Below are 17,747 nucleotides of genomic sequence, written 5' to 3'. Positions count from 1 at the left end.
GGACAGACCACATTTTTCTTTTTTCTTTTTTTTGGCCGTGCTGCACTGCACGGCTTGTGGGATCTTAGTTCCCTGACCAGGGATTGAACCCGGGACCTCAGCAGTGAGACCGAAGAATCCTAACCACTGGACCACGAGGGAATTCCCAAGACCACATTTTGTTTACCCATTCCTCAGTAGGTGGACTTTGGGTTATTTCTACTTTGTAGATGTTATGAATAGTGTTGCTATGAACACTCATGCACAAGTTTTGGGATAGACATATATTTTCAATTCTCTTGCGTATATACCCAGGGGTAGAATTGCTGGGTCATATGGTAACTCTATGTTTAACTTTCTGAAGAAGTGCCAAACTGTCCTCCGCAGCCGTCACACCATTTTATATCTGCTCCCCACCACCCAGCAGCGGACGGACGTTCCAATTTCTCCCCATCCCGCCAACACTTGTTAGTGTCCATTTTTTTGACAATAGCGACCCTGCTGGGTGTGGAGTAATCTCACTGAGGTTTTGATTTGTATTTCCCTGATGACTAATGATGTTGATCATCTTTTCTTTTTTTTTTTTTTTTAATATTTATTTATTTGGCTGTGCTGGGTCTTAGTTGCGGCATGTGGGACCTTTAGTTGCAGCATGTGGGATCTAGTTCCCTGACCAGGGATCGAACCCAGTCCCCCTGCATTGGGATCGTGGAGTCTTAGCCACTGGACCACCAGGGAAGTCCCTTGATCATCTTTTCCTGGTGTGTGCTTATTGGCCCTGCATATATCTTCCTTGGAGAAATGTCCATTCAAGTCCTTTTCCATTTTTAAATTGGGTTGTCTTTTTACTGTTGAGTTGTAAGTGTTCTTTATATATCCTAAATAAAAGTTCCTTAGATATTTAATTTGCAAATATCTTGTTCCATTTTGCGGGTTGTCTTTTCACGTTATTGAGAGTGTGCTTTGAAGCACAAAAGTTTTATTTATTTATTTGTTTGTTTGGTTGTGCCGGGTCTTAGTTGTGTCAGGTGGGCTCCTTAGTTGCGGCTCGCCAGTGAAGCACAAAAGTTTTTAATTTTGATGTCTAACTTGTCAGTTTTTTCTTTGGTTGCCTGTGTTTTGGGGTCATAGCTAAGAAACCATTGCCTGACCCACAGTCAAAAAGAGTTATGCTTACGTTTCCTTCTAAGAGTTTTATAGTTTTAGCTCTTACATTTAGGTCTTTGATCCATTCTGAGTTAAATTTTTGTAAATGGTGTGAGGTAGGGGACCAACTTCATTCTTTTTCAAGTGACTATCTAGTTGTTCCAGTACCATTTATCGAAAAGACCATTAAGCACTTGAATTGCATCTAATCCGAACTGAGATGTGCTGTAAGTACAGAACACACGCTGAATTTCAAAGACTTAGTATGAAATAAAAAGAATGCAAAATATCTCATTCATAATTTTTAGATTGATTACATGTTGAAGTAATAGTTTTTATAGATTGCATTAAATAAAATGTATCATTAAAATTAGTTTCATCTGTCTCGTTTTACTTTTAAAATTGTGCCTGCATATGTGGGTTGTGCTCTCTTTCTGTTGGAATTTGGACGTTGTTGGCTGGAAGAAGACACAGGACCGCAGGCTGTTCCTTGCATCCCACAGTAGTTGCGGAACTGTTGCAGGCACACACCTATTGTCCTGCTCAGGGCATGTACCAATTTCTCAGGCACCAGGAGCTCTATTTCCCAGAAAAGAAGCCATCAGGAGCAGAGCTGGAAAGGCAAGCAGCCTTTTCCAGTATGAACTGGTTTGAAACAGTGGTCAAAGCCACTGTTTGTGTTTGGCTTTGGGTTTTGTGCTTTCGAGGGAGTCTTATGCAGCCACACAGACTCTGGGCTGCTCCCCACCTCATTCACTGACATGGAGAAGATGTCAGGCCTGGCGGGCAGAGCCCTGGGCTGGGGGCTTCGGCTTGCGGGGGCTGGCAGGCTGCTGCCCCGATGCCCCCGCCTGCACTGGGTAACCACGTTATCCACAGCCGTGTTGTGCATGGACACACGTCCTGGCCCATCTTGCTCTGCAAATCAACAACGTGCATCTGCCCTGGGGGCTCTAGAGCAACCCACCCACCTATCCTTGTGGAGCCACTGCTTTAAGATCAATACACTCGGTCCTTGGCCTGCACTGCAACAGGGGACAAAGGCATTTCCCATTCCGAGGCGCATCTGAATGCGCCGCTTCCTGTAGCCACCTGAAGGCAGAGCACTCGTGAGGAAACAGCTCAGAGAGGGTAGCTGTTCTTGTCCAAGCGACACAGCTAAAACCTGCTGGAGCTGGGACCAGAACCCAGGTCTCCTGACAGATTCACTGTGATGATTTTCTTTATACCTTTGTTCTGAGTCAGCTAGCCTTTGATGTGATGTTGATGATGCTGCTGATGAAGGTAACGTACCGATCATTTATTGAGTTTCTCTCATACCAGAGGCCCTGTACACACATTTGCCTCTCTTAGTCCAGGGGAGACATTAATATCCACATTTTACAAATTAGGACATCAGAAACCTGGTTTATCTCGACCCCCCGGAGCTTGCAGGGATGAAGGGGAAAGGGGGATCCATCAGAACGTGCCCCTGAGTCACATTCCCTGGGTGACCCACGGACCACAGCCTCTTCTTTGGGGACCGCCACAAACACTGGTAGACCTCAGGGATAAGCAAGATGGTCTAATGGTTCAATTTCCCCACCTCTGATCATCCACTGACCAGAGGCAGATCCAGTGATTCTTACTGCTGGTGCTGCCAGCGAGTTCTCTGCCTGTTTCCTTTGCCTTGAGCTTCTGGGGTGAGGAGAAGGGCGGGCGGCCAGAGCAGCCACCATCCCCCACTCTCTTCCCGGCAGCCGCACTGTAATTACAAACGGAGCAGTGACGGAATAGAAAGAGGACCTGGAAACAAGCGGGCTTCCACCTTCTCAAACATTCTGGAGCAGGGGTTTGTGAGCTAGAACTTCATTTATTTGAAAGGACCTCCCTAGTAAGATACACACTCAAGTTCAGCAAAGCAGTACAGATAGCTTTCTTAAATAGTATTTTTTCTGATGCCTGTGTGGGCCCAGCGCGGTGACACTGAGTCTGGCTTTAAACCTGGCTGTCACTGATTCTAATATGCAAACTTACACACCTCATTTTTCCAAGCAGAAGTGTCCTCAACTGTAAAATGGGGGGGAAATAATCTCAAGACTGTTGGATGTGGTATGTGTAAAAGTGCTTCAAAAACAACATCATACCCCAGACATAGAAAAAAAACTGATGGTTACCAAAGGGGAAAGGGGGTGGGGAGGGATAAATTAGGAGTTTGGGATTAACATATACACACTACTATACATAAAATAGATAACCAACAAAGACCTACTGTATAGCACAGGGAACTATACTCAATATTTTGTAATAACCTATAAGGGAAAAGAATCTGAAAAAGAATATATATATATATATATAAAACTGAATCACTTTGCTGTACACCTGAAACATTGTAAATCAACTATACTCCAATAAATTAAATAAATAAAAAAGAAGACAGACTCTAAAAACAAAATTTGTACATAAAAAATTGAATAGATGAAAATATTTAATATCTGTCTCGTGCAGAAGGTGAATGGTAATCTTCATCTCCAAGGAGATCTTAGAAATGATAACAAAAAGGCAAGTATTTTGTAATAACCTATAAGGGAAAAGAATCTGAAAAAGAATATGTATATATATCTGAATCACTATCCTGTGCACCTGAAACACAACATTGTAAATCAACTACACTTCAATTAAAAAAAAATCATAAAAGTCAGATATTATTAAGAATAATCAGAGTCATTCCTACCTTTAAGTTTTCACAGCTATCATATGGAAAACAAGTCATATGACACCTGTTATGCGTTGAATTGTTCCCCTGTAAAGATGTTGATGTCCTAAACCCTGGTACCTGTGAATGTGACCTTATTTGGAAATAGGGGTCTTTGCAGTTGATTAAGTTAAAGTGGGGTCATGAAGGTGGGCTCTAATTCAATGACTGGTGTTGTTATGAAAAGGGGGAATTTGGACACAGAGACAGACACACACAGAGGAAAGCTGACATGAAGATACAAGAAGACAGCCACCTGTGAGCCAAGAAATACCCGAGGCTACAGAAGCTAGGGGAGTGGCCTGAGAAGACTCTCCCTCACAGCCCTCAGAAGGAACCGACCCTGCCGACACCTTGATCTTGGACACTCAGCCTCCAGACTATGAGACAATAAATATCTGTAGTTTAAGCCACCCAGTTTGTGGTATTTTGTTACCGAAGCCCCAGGAAACTAATGTAACACGCTACTCTGAATTTGCTTGCTTTCTTGCTCTATTGATTAAATCCACATATACTTATTGAGTGACCACTGCATGCTCTCCACGAAGCTTCATAAGGGGTATTGAAGGAGCTGCAGACACAGAAAGGAAGATTCTCAGTTGTATCTCACCTGAGGGAGAACATGCCATCCTTAGAAGTTCAGAGAAGGGAGACGTACATCTGAGCTGAGGGATGGAGGGCCAGGTGGGAGCTGACCTGAGCCTCAAGGGACGGGTAGGTGCCAGATTGGTGGGAGAAAAGGGGAAACCATGCTGGGGGAGAGAAGAGCCTGGGCAAAGGCAGGGAGGTCGAGGAATGTGCCCCATCTGCTTCTGTGCTTTCACCAGGGCTTTCTCATCCTCCACTCTGCTTCTCCCCTGTGTCTATATCTCCCCTCCTCATCTTTCCAGGCCCAGCAAGAATGTCACCTGCTCTGTGAGCCTCTTCTGAGCTTGTTTTGTGTGTCATCATAGATGGTCACAGCTCAGACCTTGATGACAGTGATTCCCGTGCTCTGGTGGACATCTGTGGCCCTGAAACTGAGCTTCAAATTGTGTTCTGATTTTGTAGCAGAGACTTTGCAATGAGCTCACCAAAGTGACCGTTTTCTTCTGGGCACACAGGAGACTGTAATTCCCAGACCCCGTGCATTCAGGTGGGACCAGGTGGTTAATTCCGATCAGTGAATGAGGTGGATGTGATGTGTGCCTCCTCCAGGGCTGGCTCCTAAGGACCCCCGAGATGCCCGGCTGGCGCTCTCTCTTCTCTCATTGCTGGCTGGTAGCTGAGGGGCCAGTGGAGGCCTCAGAAGCCCTGAAGGAGGGTGGTGGACTCTCTAGATGGAAGGGCTAGGGTTCCGGAGTGCTTGTACGGACTCTTCTCCATGCCCCCCGACCTGCACTGAACCGCACCCTGAGTGAGAAGTAGGGTCATAAGTGTGACCACAGCAGAACATAACCTGCCTCCACTACCGGAGGCTGATAGGCTTGGACTGGGCTTCTGAGTCAGGGCGCCTCAGCTGTAACCCTACCCTCTGCGTGGATATGTTACCAGAAGCTGAGGCAATGACCTTGGCCACTGGTCTCTGCAGAGAAAGAAAGATGGAGCCCTTGGGTGCCAGAGCTGGGTCCCGATGACATCACCACAGCCCGGCACTGCTCCTGCTGACGGTCATTACAGCAGTTAATGCTTGAAGCAGGGCCCTAGGAGACGAACTCCCTCCAGGTTTAGTTCTAGCATTTGCCTGCACAGAGAGGGGTCTGGGATCAGACCCCCTTGCCTGCCAGCCCCGAGCCAATTTCCCCCAAAGCCGCCAATAACGATTTCTCTGTGCAGCCTCCTGTGTAGTGGGAATTCACTTACTGTGCTTTTGTGGAGGAGGATTTGAGGGAGGATTTGAGTTCACCCCTGGAGACTCTAGAAAGACAGTTTGTCTCAGCCTAACACTAACTCCCAGCTCCACATTTATGGCAATTTCGGTGGTTAAATTTCTTTGGGGATGTTTGGGGTGGGTGGAGACGGTGGTGGAGGGGGTGGTGGTGATGCTAATGGTGGGGGTGGTGGTGATGGTAGTCGAGGGGGCGGTGGTGATAGTAGAGGTGGGGGAGGTGGTGATGGTAGTGGAGGGAGTGGTGGTGATGGTAGTGGTGGGGGTGGTGACGGTAGAGGTGGGGGTGGTGGCGATGGTAGTGGAGGGGGTGGTGGTGATGGTAGTGGAGGGGGTGGTGGTGATGGTGGTGGTGGTGGTGGTGGTGGTGGTGAGGTTGTGGTGGTGGCAGGGACGATGGTAGTGGAGGGGGTGGTGGCAATGGTAGTGATTGGGGTGGTGGTGATGGTAGTGGACGGAGTGCTGGTAATGGTAGTGGTGGTGGTGGTGGTGATGGCAGTGGAGAGGGTGGTGGCGATGGTAGGGGTGGTGGTGGTGGTGATGGTAGTGGAGGGGTTGGTGGTGATGGTAGTGGAGGGGGTGGTTGTGATTGTAGTGGAGGGGGAGGTGTTGATGGTAGTGGAGGGGGTGGTGGTGATGGTCATGGTTGTGGTGGTGGTGATGGTAGTGGACGGGGTGCTGGTGATGGTAGTGGTGATGGTGTACCTGAGGGGGTGGTGCTGATGGTAGTTGAGGGTGTGTTGGTGATGGTAGTGGAGGGCGTGCTGGTGACGGTAGTGGTGGTGGTGGTGATGGTAGTGGAGGGGGTGCTGGTGATAGTTGTGGAGGGGGTAGTGGTGATGGTACAGGTGGTGGTGGTTGTGATGGTAGTGGAGGGGGTTGTCGTGATGGTATTGCAGGGGTGTTGGTGATGGTAGTGGAGGGGGTGCTGGTGATGGTAGTGGTGGTGGTGGTCGTGATGGTAGTGGAGGGGGTTGCGGTGATGGTAGTGGCGGGGGTGGTGTTGATGGTAGTGGAGGGGGTGCTGGTGATGGTAGTGGTGGTGGTGGTGGTGATGGTAGTGGAGGGGGTCATGGTAATGGTACTTGAGGGGGTGGTGGTGATGGTATGGAAGGGGAAGCGCTGATGGTAGTGGAGGGGGTAGTGCTGATGGTAGTTGAGGGGGTGCTGGTGATGGTAGTGGAGGGGGTGCTTGGGATGGTATTGGAGGGGTTGCTGGTGATGGTAGGAGTGGTGGTGGTGGTGATGGTAGTGGAGGGGTTGGTGGTGATGGTAGTGGAGGGGGTGGTTGTGATTGTAGTGGAGGGGGTGGTGTTGATGGTAGTGGAGGGGGTGGTGGTGATGGTCATGGTTGTGGTGGTGGTGATGGTAGTGGAGGGTAGTGGAGGGTGTCGTGGGGGTGGCAGTGGTGGGGGTCGTGGTGACGGTACTGGAGGGGGTAGTGCTGATGGTAGTTGAGGGGGTGCTGGTGATGGTAGTGGACAGGGTCCTGGTGATGGTAGTTGTGGTGGTGGTGCTGATGGTAGTGGCGGGAGTGCTGGTGATGGTAGTGCAGGGGGTGCTGGTGGTGGTAGTGGCGGTGGTGGTGGTGATGGTAGTGGAAGGTGTGTGGGTGATAATTGTGGAGGGGATATTGGTGATGGTACTGGTGGTGGTGGTTGTGATGGTAGTGGAGGGGATTGTGGTGATGGTAGTGGCGGTGGTGCTGTTGATGGTAGATCAGGGGGTTGTGGTGATGGTAGTGGCGGTGGTGGTGTTGATGGAACTTGAGGGGGTGCTGGTGGTGGTAGTGGCAGTGGTGGTGTTGATGGTACTTGAGGGGGTGCTGGTGGTGGTAGTGGCGGTGGTGGTGGTGATGGTACTTGAGGGGGTGCTGGTGGTGGTAGTGGCGGTGGTGGTGGTGATGGTAATGGAAGGTGTGTGGGTGATAGTTGTGGAGGGGGTAGTGGTGATTGTACTGGTGGTGGTGATAGTGATGGTAGTGGTAGGGTTTGTGGTGATGGTAGTGGCAGTGGTGGTGTTGATGGTAGATGAGGAGGTTGTGGTGATGGTAGTGGCAGTGGTTTTGTTGATAGTAGATGAGGGGGTTGTGGTGATGGTAGTGGCGGTGGTGGTGTTGATGGTACTTGAGGGGGTGCTGGTGGTGGTAGTGGTGGTGGTGGTGGTGATGGTAGTGGAGGGGCTGCTGGTGATGGTATTGGAGAGGGTGGTGGTGATGGCAGTGTAGGGGGTGGTGGTGATGGTAGTGGTGGTGGTGGTGGTGATGGTAGTGGAGTGGGTGGTGGTGATGGTAGTGGTGGGGGTGGTGGTGATGGTAGTGGAGGGGGTGGTGGTGATGGTAGTGGAGGGGGTGGTGGTGATGGTAGTGGAGGGGGTGGTGTTGGTGGTAGTGGAGGGAGTGGTGGTGATGGTGGGGGTTGTGGTGATGGTAGTGGTGGGGGTGGTGGTGATGGTAGTGGTCAGGGTGGTGGTGATGGTAGTGGAGGGGGTGTTGGTGATGGTCGTGGTCGGGGTGGTGGTGATGGTAGTGGAGGGCTTGGTGGTGATGGTAGAGGTGGGGTGGGGGTGATGGTAGAGGTGGGGGTGGTGGTGATATTAGTGTTTGGGGGTGTGGACATATTTGCTCTTCTGTGACCCAGATTTTCTGGGGCTGGTGGCAAGGTGTCTTGGGAAGCACAGACCCTGATGTCTCTCTGGTAGCTGCTCACGTCAGTGACATGGCAGGCAGATGGGAGTCTGCAGGAGATACCTGTCCACCTCCCCGAGACCCAGGGACTCTGAGTCCCTGGGACTAAGATTGCAACCAAGCCCCTTCCTCAGCAGAGACTGAAAACCCGCAGCATGTCAAGGAGGGAAGGGCCCGAAGAAGCCCGCTCATTGTCCCGTCTATTTTATGGGAGGGGAAACCGAGGCCGAGGGAGTCTAAGGGATTTGTCAAAATGGCCTAGAGTCAGCAAAGGGAACCAGAACTGGAACCCATGCCTACCTTCTCCCAGCCCCGGGCTCCTTCCCTGAACCAGGCGCGGGAATGCTTGGGGCATCTCCTCACGGGACGGCCGGTGAAGGGTACCAGAGGGGCCTGGCAGTTGGCCTGGGGCAACTGAAGCCTTTTCCCTTCTGGGTCACAGGGGCCGCACTTCCGGAAGAGGACTCGAGGCCGGCCCCTCCCTGGTGCCGCCTCCAGGCCTCTCCCACACCCTCAGGCCAGAGGCCAAAGGTTAGGGAGGCGGAGCCGGTGCTTGGCCCCGCCCCTGCTCCGAGATCCAGGCGCGGCTGAGACCGGGACAAGGCCTCAGCCGGGCAGAGTGCGCTAGAGAGGGGCAAGGGGCCGGCGTTGGAAGAGCGGCGGCCGGGCGCTGCAAGGCCATCGGGGGCGTGGTTAGGGCCGGGGGCGTGACCTGAGTGGGTTGATGGGTGGGGCTAAATTGGGGCGTGGTCGAGGCGGGGGCGGGTCCGCAGGAAACTTGAGCTCCCGCCCCGGCCGCGTGCCCCGCCTCCGGTCCCCGCCTTCGCGTCCCTTCCTTCCCGGGTCTGGCAGGCGGGCCGCGGCGACTGCAGACGGCGGACTGGCGGATCGGCGGACTGGCGGGCATCTCCACTTCGCTCTCTCCCTCACTGCCGGCTTCCTTTTGTCTTTCTGGGAGGAGATGAGCGCAGGGCCGGCGCGGCGGCTGCGGGCTCACGGAGGCCCGCGCTCCTAGGCACCCTTTCCGGCCTCGGCGCGCTCGCCCCTCACAGCGCCCCGCGCCCGCCCCAGCGCCGGTGGCTCGGAACTTGGGCTCGGGGAGCCGGTGGATAGCGTCCTGCGACGGAGCAGGTAGGAAAGGGGCGGGCTGCGGGGTTGCGGGGAGTACGGGCGTGTGCACCGGCGTGCGCTGCGATCGGGCTCTCTGCGTGTGTGTCTGCGTGTGTGTGTTGAGGGGTGATTGTGTTTCTCTGCGCGGTGGAGTTGTGGGTGACTGAGTACGGTGGTGTGTCCCTGGAATGGCGTGTCCTCGTGGGGATCCGTGTGTGCAGTTCGATGTGCACATTTGGGGCTGCGTTTGTGGAATTGTGTGTCGGGGCGCAGTTGCTGGTGGGGACCGGGGCGGGGAGCGTGTCGTGTGTGAGCGGCTGTGCGTGAGGCGCGTGTGGCAGGGTGGGCGTGGGCGGTCCACCTCGAGCGCGGAGCCCGGGGTCCCGGCCGGCCGGCCCAGTGCGGACGGAGTACAGAGCCCCGGAGGATAGCTGGGATCCGAGGGGGCTAGCCCGGGCTTAGGGGGCAGCCCGGGCTAGCCCTGCCCGGGGACAGGTCCGCGCGGCCCACGTGAGTCGCCTGGGGAGGGGGCCGTCGCGGCGGCCATCTGCTCCCTCTTCCCCAGGCGGAGGGGCGACGTACAGAGCCCTGCTGCGGAGTTAGGAGCCCTGGCGTCGCCGTGACTCGCACTGCGACCTGGGCCCGACACGCCACCTTCCCGGGTCGCGGTTCTCTTATCAAATGGGGACAGTTCCTCCCTCGGGGTCTGTCGTGACGGTTAAAATGAGAACCACTAAAGATAGCTCTCGGCCCAGTGCCTGGCACATAGTAGGTGTTAATGTTAATTGGATTAGCGTCTCTCTTTTAAAAAATCCTTTTGTTTTCTTTATCGTGGGTGGGACTCTTACACCCCCCCGCCACCCCGCGCGTGTTTTGTGCCTCACTCGCTGTCCTAACTTAACCATGAAGCTCCGAGATTCGAGAAAGTTTAGGCTGCCTGCTGCGCCGCCTCCCCGCCGCAGCTCCCGGGCGGCGCCGCCTCGAAGGTGCAGTAGCGCGCAGCGCGGGGCGCCGGCCCTTCTCTAGCTGCGAAGGCTCCGGCGCCCGAGCGGGGGTCCCTCTCCTGGCCGAAGGCAGAGGCTGCGGAAGTCAGGAGCCCTTTTGTTCAACAAGTGCCTAGTCCCCGGGGCGTGCACATCTGCAATCTGAGAGCCCCGGTGTGAAGTGGCGCTCCCCGCGGAGACGGATCTCGGGCTCCCAGGGCACCCTGGCCAGGCCTGGTCACGCCGAAGGCTGCCCCCTTTTCCTCCCCGCCAACATCGATTCCCCCTAGAGGAGCATGATTGCCGGGACGGCGAGTCCTGCCTTAGGCCCTGGCATTGAACACTCTCTGGATACCACCGCCCCCCCCCCCCCCACCCCCCGTCAACGGAAATCCCCTCTCCCTTTGATCAGCCTTACGCAGGAGGCTGAGGGTCTGCATCCTAGTCCCACGCCTTAATTTTTAAATTGTTTAGTTTCAAACCTACTACTCATTGAACTGCAGTGAATGTGCACACAGCTCTAACCACGATTCTCTCTCTGGCGGAGTCCTGCCAGCAGCACCACAGCGCTTGCTCAGACCCAGCAGGGTGAGCTGGCCAGGGCTGCTCTGCCGCCTTCTGCCACAGCCAGTGATTCCTTTCCTCCATCTCTGGTTTCTTCCTCTCAGGACCCTTCCCGGTAGGAAAAAAAAACCCTTCGCCAAGGGAGCAGCTGACCTCATGGTACATGAGGTTGTTAAAATGAAGCACTGGCATGGAGTGGGCAGGGCCCGCGTTTGGGTCTAGGTGCCTTTCTAAGTATCAGATGCTCCCGGTTGGTGTTCTCAAGGAAGCTTGTTCAGGCTTTTATGACACAGTAGCAGAAACCTCTGGTTTGTCTTCCACCAGGACCAAAGCCCTGAGATCTCAACAGTGATCGCAGGTCAGGGGAACGAATAAGCTAATTTGTTATCCTGATTTGGTGTCAGGAGCATACTTAGAATGGAACCTGCTTTTCGTGTTTCGTAAAATGGTTTTATATCCTTGAGGAGAGAAGGCTCTTGATCTGAATCCTATTCTCTTCCCCATAATCCAATTCAATAATAATATTTAAAAAAATTCAGTCTGACTTTCTCTGCTCAGAAGACAGACCAAAAGCTGGGATTTTTTCCCCCTAGTTAAAACCAGCCCTTTGCCTTAAGGAAACCAGTGTTTTGGCCCTAGATCTATTTCTGTTTCACTTTTGAAAGCACCTGTAATTACCGAGCTCTTGAGGTTTTATTGGATAATGTGCCAGAGGGAAGGGCCAGGGGCTCTGCCTCCTGTTTGCCGTGGGACGTGGTGCCATGTTCTCGCCTTGCCTGCTCCATTTGCATTCCGATTTTTGTAAGTTGGAAAATAGATGTCAACGTGCGATAATAATTTGGGAGACCTGGCTTTGGGAATCAGATGCCCGGAAGGTCATCTTCTTGTGGAGAAACAAGAATAAGTCAAAACCCCAGAAGAACAAAGATTTGCCCCAACTCTAGCCAATGACCCATTCATTTCCAATAAGCCCTTCTAGAGAGAGACTCTAGAGAAATAAAAAGCTTGGATGAATTCCTTCAGAATTTGTCCTAATGTCCCTTTCTGGCCACAGGACTGTGCAGAATTAGAAATACAAGCGACAGAAGGGCAAGGAGTGGGCCCCCGTTGGCCCACACTCCCCAGCCTGGGCCTTGCACTCATCAAGCCCCATTTCTATTGGAGCTGCTGTGGCGTTTCATCTGGTAAAGAGGTAGTGCTATCATCTGGGGCTGGCACCCCCCCCTCTTTTCAGGGCTCTGTGTGCACAATTCCAAGGTCACCATTCACATAAAACACCATGGTGAGGGACTTCCCCGGTGGTCCAGTGGTTAAGACCTTGCCTTCCAATGCAGGGGGTGTGGGTTTGATCCCTGGTCGGGGAGCTAAGATCCCGCGGTGATCCCATGGTTTTCCCGTGGCCAGAAAACCAAAACATAAAACAGAAGCAGTATTGCAACAAATTCAATGAAGCCTTTAAAAATGGTCCACATCAAAAAAAAAAAAATCTTTAAAAACAAAACAAAACAAAAAACACCATGGTGAGTGTTCGTCCCTCAGGGTAGGCTGTATTCCGCTTATTCCCACAGGCCTCCCCCAGACTTACTCTAAGACCTTGCATTGCCACTTGGAAGTAGTAGAGTGCCAAGGTCTGATAATCCAGGGTACTAATAAGGAGCCCCAGAGTTTATTTGGCACCAGATAGCAAGCTTCTTGGCAGCCAAAATTTTATCTAGGTTGGGGGTTGGGTTTGTATTAGAATTTAGCATTCCAGCAAGCCCTAAACAGTGCTTGTTTTTTGCAGGATAATGCTTCCAATTTATGAGTTGCCAGCCTGGACTTGATGGGGGATTATGTGTGTTTTGCTAGTTTGTCAGCCCCTGATGTCGTTGTGCTTGGGGAAGGAGGGCACTTGGAGGCTTAATCATGCTCTACTTTAGGACTCACCATTATCCCACAGTCTCGTTGGGTTCCTTTCATGTTTTCATGCCCACACGCAAGTCTGCACATCTGTGCATCTCATGTGGCTCTTGTCTTCTTCCCTTTGGGTTGAGTTTCTAATCAGGGGATGACAGAGGGTAATTGTATATGGAGATAGCAGAGCGGGCTTAGGGCCTCTCAGTGCCACTTGCCCCATGGAAAAAACTCTTTCTTTCAAATCACTTTCCACCAAAAAGAAAAAAAAATCCGTTGGAATCTACTGGTGTGGGTTTAATGTAACTTCAGGTAATCAATACAGTTTGACAGGTGGAACATTTCTTAGGCACTGAGCAAGGTGCAAGTCTAAAGAATTAAAAAGAAAAAAATCATCTGAAAAGCTCAGTGAATCCTTTAAGAGAGCCTTGCCTCGGCCATGTCATTTCAAGTCGAATTGAATTTCAGAGGCAATGCTTCATATCTTTGCGTTCATGACACGTGACTAACTAAAGACACTTTCTGAGAGGCCTCAGGCTCCCTCCCCCGCCTGCATCAGGGCAGCAAAGATGCCTTCTTTTACCTTTACATTTTCATTTATAAGCCCAGTGCACCCTACCCCTAGACCCCTGCTTGCTAATCCAGTAGCTGTGTTTTCTGGATATTTGTCTCTTTTTAGAGTCTTAGTACAACCCAGGCTGGCAGGAAGCCAGAAGACTGGAGTAGGGGTGCTGGCATCAGCCTCACCTGCCTCGTTAGATGAGACGTCTTCTTTGAGGAGCTAGTGATGGGTTTCTGACCCTTGATTAAGAAATACTCAGGATTGTTAAATTCTGACTCTTTGGATAAAGCAGCCATGGTCTTGGACACAGGAAAAAAGCTTTTGGAGGTATGCAGTTCCCCTCTTGAAAGTCTTCCCTGATTGCCTGAATACCCTGTTGCCCTAGCCGAAGTCTTCCCTTGCTGTGTGTCCCCTTGGTCAGGCACCTGCTGTCACGTCTGTGCACTGACAGTGGGCTCTCCCACCACCCTGACGCAGTGCTGTGTGTGTGCTCCGTGCTACTACACGTCAGAGCAGAGCCCAGAGTCCACCGCCCCCTGCCCTTCCCCCATTTCCCCACCCATCTAATGGGTCAGACCTCTGCTGCCCAGCCCTCCTCCCCATCCCCACGCCTCTTCTTCCCAACGCCCAGCAAAGCCTGATCCCTTAGCCTGGAGCTCGGCTTCCATTTCATCCTGTCCCTTTCCACCCCCCTCAACCCCCCGGTTCATTCTCTTCCTCACTAACTTCTTCTGAACACCTACTGTGGCCTTGCTTCAAGCTGGGCTCCGAAAGCTGGGCACGGGCTTCATCCCTGCCCCTGAGAGCTTGGTCTTGGCTGGGGGTGGGGAGAACATCTAGTGAGCTGGTGGAATTGACAGGTGCTGGGAGGGCAGCTCCCACCCCGGCCCGGGCCTGGGGAAAAGCCTCGGGAGGAGGTGTCTGGAGGGAGGTGGGGGAGTGGAGCGGCTGGAGGTGGGACAGTGAGGGTGAGGCCAGGCAGGTGGGCACAGCGTCTTTCTTCTCTCCCAGCCAGACTTGATCCACTAAACTCCTACTCGATCTTTAAAAAATTTTTTTTCAATTAACAGCTTTATTGAGGTGTAATTCATATACCACAGAGTGTACCCATTTAAAGTGTATTAGTAGGACTTCCCTGATGGCGCAGTGGTTGAGAATCCGCCTGCCAATGCAGGGGACACGGGTTCGAGCCCTGGTCCGGGAAGATCCCACATGCTGCAGAGCAACTAAGCCCGTGCGCCACAACTACTGAGCCTGCGCTCTAGAGCCTGCAAGCCACGACTGCTGAGCCAGTGTGCCACAATTACTGAAGCCCGTGTGCCTAGAGCCCATGCTCTGCAACAAGAGAAGCCTGTGCACCGCAACAAAGAGTAGCCCCAGCTCGCTGCAACTAGAGGAAGCCCGCGCGCAGCAACAAAGACCCAACGCAGCCAAAAAAAAAAGTGTATTATTAGATGGGACTTCCCTGGTGGTCCAGTGGTTAGGACTCTGAGGTTTCACTGCCGTGGGTGAAGGTTCTATCTCTGATGGGGAACTAAGATCCCGTATGCTGCACGGCGTGGCCAAAAAAAAACCAAAAACTATTATTCGATACTTTTCAGTAAACTTACAGAGTTGTGCAACTGTCACCACAATCCAGTTTTAGAGCGTTTCCCTTGGCCCCGGAAGGCTCCCTCCCTCGTGCCCATTAGCTGTCACTCCCTGTTCCCACCCCTGGCCCCGGGCAACTACCCACCGGCTTTCTGTGTCTAGATTTGCCTTTTCTTCCTCTGGTTCCTTTTATAGATTTGGTTCAAGGGTCCCCTCTGGGAGGCCTTCCTGGAGTCTTCCAGTTAGAATTGGCTTCTCCCTCAGGCTGCTAAAGTAGCCAGTGCTGTCTCCCTGTGGGTTGGGGAGCTCTTTGAAGGAGCCTCAGGTCTTACTGGCCCCTCATCTGTCACCTAGCACAGCGCCGGGCACCTGGGATGCCCAGAGCATGTTGGCTGGACTAACTGAAGTTGCCTCCCTCACGTTTCTTTTGTGAACTCCGGAGTATCCAGCAAAGTGTTGGAATTTAAAGTACAGGGTGTGTAATTGTGTTGTGAGGCCCTGCTACATTATCTTGTTTCAGCAGGAACATGCGAGGCAAATGGTATCAAACCCATTTTTTAAAATGAAAACATGGAGGATGCCCAGGGCAAAATAAGTAGCCCAAAGCCATTGGTAGATAGTAGAAGAAGCAAGAATTAAACCTTCTCTTCCACACCTATTAGGTAGTAAGGAGATGCACTTCTGTGGCTTTTCCTGCCATCACCTCCCAGGCAATGTAAATTCCTTCGAGGGCATGAGTGGTACAGGGCGCAGCTTCCTTTGCCCCAGTACTTGGCCTGGTAGGAGTGACTCAGTTTAAGTGTGTGGACACGCAGAGAGGTTTCTTGGTCAATAGATGTGGAGGAAGGCCCTGGGGGAGGGAGGGGGTGCATGCGCCGCCATACGTTGTGCGTTTCAGAAGTCTCTTCCTGTGTCATCTTTTTAATTAATTAATTTTATTTATTTTTGGCTGCGTTGGGTCCTCGTTGCTGAGCGCAGGTTTTCTCTAGTTGTGGCGAGTGGGGGCTACTCTTCGTTGTGGTGTGCGAGCTTGTCATTGCGGTGGCTTCTCTTGTTTCGGAGCACGGGCACTAGGCCACGCAGGCTCAGTAGTTGTGGCGCTCGGGCTTAGTTGCTCCGCGGCATGTGGGATCTTCCCGGACCAGGGCTCGAACCCGTGTCCCCTGCACTGGCAGACGGATTCCTAACCCCTGCGCTGCCAGGGAAGTCCCCTCTTGTGTCAGTTTTGTTCTTTGAGGAAAGTAGCAGGGGAGGAGATCCCATTTTACAAATGTGCAGCCTGAGACACAGAAATTGTATACCCAGTGTATATAGGTCGATCTGGGTCTGGTGTGTAGACCACCAGGTCACAAATGGTCTCTACCACTCACTGATGCAGAGAACTTTCACCGCGGACACTGAGAGTGTCTTGTTTCTTCCTGAAGGATTGGGGTTGTTGGACCCTATTTTTCAGAATATCCCAGGGGAAGGACCAGGGATGGGGTCAGGCAGACCGGGGTTCCAGTCAGTCTCTGCTCTGTTGTTTATTGGCTGAGTGACCCTTTCTGAGTTTGCTCATGTGAGAAAAGGGGTTCTGGGCCCCCATCAGACAATGTCATGAAACCTGGATGTAGAGGACCCAGCTGAGTCCGGCTGGTCACATGTCTGAGGAAATGGAGGCTGTTGCATGGCTTCCTCAGCAATAAGTGTTTCTTTTCAAATTCAGGTTTATTAGGCATATTTTGACCCAGACTGTAGCAGCAAGGCACGTGACATGAGAGCCTGTGAATATGTGTGTGCCAAGGGTCCTGGAAGGGAGCTGGGAGGGCCATGATTTGGAGTTTGGGGAGCTGCCGTGTTGGATTGTCCCAGCTCTCGTCTCCTGCGAAGCGTCGCTCAGGGTCCCTGATGCAGCCACACTGACCCTGAACTTGGGGGTGGGGGGCGGCACATAGAGAGAGACCTGTGGGTTATTCCTCAGACATTAGGAGGCCCAGACCCCCTAATCCCTTCCCCCCTTGGGCACTTGGAAAGCGTTTATTAGTTTGGATGCGTGGGTGCCAATGGGCTGAAGGGGGGCTCCTGGCAACACTGGCAGAGTTATGATTCTGAGCAGCCGTATGTGTGGATCGCAGTGCTGTTTTCCCTCCAGCAGCAAAATGCTCGGGTCTCTGCTTCCTTCCTGTGCATTTAACAGACGTTTCCAGAAGACAGAATTGACGACAGCTCCCCACCCTTCCCTGTCACTCCCATCCTTTCTCTCTGCTGCGCTGTAATCCACTTTTGGAGGGAAGTGAGGACCTCTCCAAATCAATCACCTGGGTGTAAAGACAGTCGTTTCCGATGTCGTGCCATTTTCTGTATTTACGGGCGTGGCTGAGTGAGCCGGTGGGGGGTCCCCTGACGGGCAGGACTGGTGGCGGGCTCGCCCCCCTCTCACTCTCAGCCCTCGCCAGAGCGTGGGGCGGCGGCGGCGGCAGGAATGAGGCTTTATTAAAAATCCCTCAGTCGTGCGGTGCCAGTGCCACGCTTTGTGACGCAGCCTGGGCTGCCTGGCTCAGCCTCCAGGGGTGGGAGCCCCGCCGTGCTGGCTGCTCCGGCTCGTGTGGGTGTGTTTCTCCTTCCTGGTGAGTAAAGGTAGAAACAGGCCTTGG

The 17,747-nt window shown here is 52.6% G+C and overlaps 1 protein-coding gene across 2 annotated transcripts in view; it reads left to right on the top strand.

The window, feature by feature from the left end:
• The first annotated feature begins 9,234 nt into the window (after nt 1–9,234).
• Nucleotides 9,235–17,747, top strand: part of HPCAL1 (hippocalcin like 1) — a 110,955-nt gene continuing 102,442 nt past the window's right edge. The window contains exon 1 of one of the 2 annotated variants that reach the window (XM_059942218.1): nt 9,235–9,543. The gene's annotated coding sequence lies outside the window, so the exon portion shown is untranslated. Of the gene's footprint in view, nt 9,544–17,635; nt 17,721–17,747 lie in introns of those variants that run through there. The other variant, XM_059942219.1, reaches the window with a different exon arrangement.

Source organism: Balaenoptera ricei, chromosome 13 (genome assembly GCF_028023285.1).
Source record: "Balaenoptera ricei isolate mBalRic1 chromosome 13, mBalRic1.hap2, whole genome shotgun sequence".
NCBI lineage: Eukaryota > Metazoa > Chordata > Mammalia > Artiodactyla > Balaenopteridae > Balaenoptera > Balaenoptera ricei.
This window is presented reverse-complemented; position numbering and strand designations above follow the sequence as displayed.